Source organism: Poecilia reticulata, unplaced genomic scaffold, assembly GCF_000633615.1.
Source record: "Poecilia reticulata strain Guanapo unplaced genomic scaffold, Guppy_female_1.0+MT scaffold_159, whole genome shotgun sequence".
NCBI classification, from domain to species: domain Eukaryota; kingdom Metazoa; phylum Chordata; class Actinopteri; order Cyprinodontiformes; family Poeciliidae; genus Poecilia; species Poecilia reticulata.
This window is the reverse complement of record NW_007615017.1, coordinates 534,684-538,518: the sequence shown is the minus strand read 5'-3', so window position 1 is coordinate 538,518 and position 3,835 is coordinate 534,684. Positions and strand designations below refer to the sequence as shown.

At 50.6% G+C, this 3,835-nt stretch overlaps 1 protein-coding gene across 1 annotated transcript in view; it reads right to left on the bottom strand.

The window, feature by feature from the left end:
- Positions 1-3,835, bottom strand: part of dlc (deltaC) — a 231,068-nt gene that overhangs the window by 6,696 nt on the left and 220,537 nt on the right. The gene's annotated exons all lie outside the window — the stretch shown is intronic.

The following is a 3,835-nucleotide window of genomic DNA, read 5'->3' as shown; positions in this document are numbered from 1 at the left end:
TGGTGTAGAACTAGGTGGTGTAGAACCAGCTGGTCTCTCTACCCTCCTGGTTCTAGTCAGAACTCCAGCTGCACCCAACATTTTTCACTGTTGCTCTATTAATAAAATCTTCGCCTCATCTGACCTTTGACCCTGTCCCTGCTGCTGCAGTGTGAAGGTCCGCTCAGCTTCAGAACCGCTGTGAAGCTGCTGGTTCCGCCCAGCTCAGTTAACAGAACCTGAGTTAACGTCTGCAGGAACCAGAAATACCAGAGTTATGGCCAATAATCAATATCCTCTCATTTTTACATCGCCTCATGTAAAAACGGGTTCAAAGGTCAAACCTCCAGCTGTTATCAGGGACTTTGCTCTTCTGTTTATCACAGCTCTTGGACTGAACCTCAGAATCGGGCAGCGGGGTTCTGACCCGGTTCTCAGCAGGGGTTCCATCCAGAACCGCCACAACGTTCCTGTTTCTCTGAAACTCTCAGGCGGAGCTGAACCGACTGAACCGGCTCCAGAGGTCAGACTGGGTTCTGCAGAAGCAGCGCCTGCTTTCCCTTCGGCTCGGCTCCTGGAGGTGGTTACAGCTCCGGTTCTGGAGGTCACATGGAGCTCACTGGTAGGAGAAAGTTTATTTCAGGGCGGCGTGCGCCAGCTCAAACCAAACAAAGCGCTGAAAGCAGCTCCATATTTGGAGGTGAGCAGCTGTTGTGTTGCAACATCGCAAACCGAGCGGAGCGGCAGCCATCAGGCTGCAGCCGGACGCCTCCGACACGCCGGAATGACGGCAGATCCGAGATAAGCAGGAGGCGGTTCTGCTCCGGGGGGGCAACAAGGCCCAGGGGGGCAGATCCAGCCTTCAGCCGCCTGCGTCTGATTACTGGTCTCCTGTTTGGGCCAGGAAGCATCAGGAGAACCAGCCTGTCTGCCGGCCCACTTCCTGGTGCCGGACGGGTTCTGGAGTCAGATCAGAGGGGTCATGACGTCGGTTTAATTCTTCAGAACCGAGGTTTACACAGCAAACAGATGTTCTAATGTCATCAGCCTGTAAATGGGTCGGGACCGGTTCAGAAACTCATGACTGGATCCGGCCGGGAATCAAACACCAGCAGGGAAAACCTGAGGAGAAGAAGCTCACAGACGGAACCGGGACCCGACCCGATTACTCCCCAGAGCTACATGGTTTAAAGCTGCAGGATGCAACTTCCATAAAAACTAGATTACATATTTTGTAATCTGTCGTCATGAGATGATTGGTGGGATCAGATCTGCCTTCTCCTTAAACCACAGAAACGGCCAATCAGAGCCAAGAGGCGGGTCTTAGCGCTGTCAATCACCGTCCTGACAGCAGTCTGCCATGAATGCTAAGCTAGTTAGCATGGCTACCGATGACAAACTGTTTTTGGTAAGTTGTTCTCTGCCATTTAGCAGCGGCTACCTGAGCATGAGTGACAGCACTAAGCCCCTCCTCCTGGCTCTGATTGGTTGTTTTTGACGTTGAGCGTTTCATTTCTGCCGGCAGGTTGAGGCAGAGCAGCTGCAGCTTTTCACAGATTATCCATCTCATATGCAGCTGCAGCAACACGGCGACAGTTTAATAAAAGTTAAATTCTGCAGCTTCACGGTTCTTCAGGAGATCCGCCTCCTTCCTGAACCGTCCGCCTTCGATCCATCTGGGTCCACCTCTCTGACCTCCAGAACTCGGCGGGTCAAAGTTCAGCCGCTCTCTGAACGCCTGGCTCAGCCGGTTGTTTCTCTCCACTGTCACCACATGCATGCTCAGTCTGGATGATTCCATCAGCTTGACTTTGTGCACGAATCGGATCAGTCGGGGATGGAAACGTCCTCCAGGCAGAATCTGGCGCCTAAGTGAGCCGAATTAAATGATCTCAGGAAGATAAGCTGATAGCAGAACAGGTAGGGCCACTGGGACACAAGCCCCGCCCACTTCACAGGTACAAACAAGCAGAGGAACAAAAACAAACTGGATAAAAGGAAACAAAGTTCATGTAAAAACCTGGCAGGTCGTGTGACGAAGGTCCAGCTGCAGGATCCACCGCTGAAACGCATCACGATCCTGAAACGCCCCGTTTCCTGATGGGCCACTGAACGCATCATCTCAGACAATCAGCATAGTTAGCTTTAGCATTAGCTAACTTTCATAGAACTGGTCTGGTTTAACTGGTTACCAGTTTATCAGGTTTACTGGGCAGCCTTTACAGCACCTGATGGCCAGTTTGAACTCAAAATACTGACAATATTCTGAGGCAGAACTTCCTGTAAACCTTCACAATAAGAGCCTAGAGAAGGAACAAACTGATTCATAGTTTTATTATGCTCCTCAACTCCTCTGGAAGAAAGACTGCAAGCTGTTCCTGCGGTTCACATAGAGCTGCACAACCAGAGCTAACGGCTCGTTCCTGGATGTGGACGTCTCCATAGAAACACTGGGTTGATGTAAATATCCATGCAGGTCAGCCTGAGGCCAGCTTGAGTGAGAGGAGGAGCTCGATCTGCGCTCAGGTAAACAGGATATCAAGCAGTGGCAGCGCGCAGAGCGCCTGCTGTGATTGGTCCGCGCTCCGGCTTTAAATGCGTAAACTATAAACGTATCTTTTAGGAATAAATCTGCTCTGCCAGTGAAACGCTCAGAGCCACACAGACACTTGTAATCCAGCTTAAAAGCAGAAAGAAATTAAGCAATTTCTCCCTCCCCCCAATTATTCATTTTTCTAAAAATAAAAACAAGCTAGGTTCAGCCTGGCGGGGGGCTAGTAAAGCATGGCGGGCTGCCAGGCTTATGATTCACTGGGGGAAACCCTGCTAAAGACTGAATCCACCAAGGACTGAGCCATGCCCAGCTTCTAGAGGAGAATGAAGCCTTTGACTAGGACAAGTTTTCACTTTTAATAACTGATTGTGTTGGGAACCAGAACTGCTTCCTGATGCCGTTTCTGATCTGACGGGACGTTTTGGTTCATCTGGGGAAGATGTGTCTGATGAGGGAGTGAAGCTAACTGCTAGCGCAGCAACAGCCAATCAGACAGAAACCAACCCTCATTGGTTTACCTGAGAATCTCATTCCCATTGTGACACAACCAAACATTCCTGGGAGTCCAAACATCTGAACCGGGAGAATCCCGGCTCAGAGTTCATCAGGAAAACCAGGATAAAAACGACTCTGCTGATTGGGAACTCGAGAGCTTTTGCTTCTCCACCAGGCCACCCGTAAAATGACATTCCTGCTGTTATTGGTGTTTTTATAACCCAGAGTTTGTCCCTCCACACATTTTCCTGTCAGCTCCGGGTTCAGAGTCGGAAGACAAACTCCTTCCTCCTGCTGGGAAACCATCATTCCTGCTGACCGACTGACCACTTTCACAACGACCTGACGGTTAATCAGACTGAGAACTTTGTTTTCAGCCCGTCCAGTTCAAATGTTTAACCTTTAAATTCACATTAAAATGTGTTTTATTCCATCTGACAGAATAAAGCAAAGACATGAAGACAGAAAATGAAAGTTTTACTTCATGTTTTCTGCAGTTTAAATTTGTATCTCCGCAGCTGAAGAGCAGACGGGTTTGGTTCCCGTTTGCCTCGTCCGGTCCGGTCCAGTCCGGTTCGGTTCAAGCCGGTCCAGTCCAGTCCAGTCCAGTCCGGTTCGGTTCGGTCCAGTCCAGGCCAGGCCAGTCCGGTCCAGTTCGGTTCGGTTCAGTCCAGTCCGGTCCAGTGCAGTCCAGTCCAGTCCGGTCTGGTCCAGTCCAGTTTGGTTCGGTCCGGTTCGGTTCGGTCCGGTCCAGTCCAGTCCAGTCCGGTCCAGTCCGGTTCGGTTCGAGCCGGTCCAGTCCAGTCC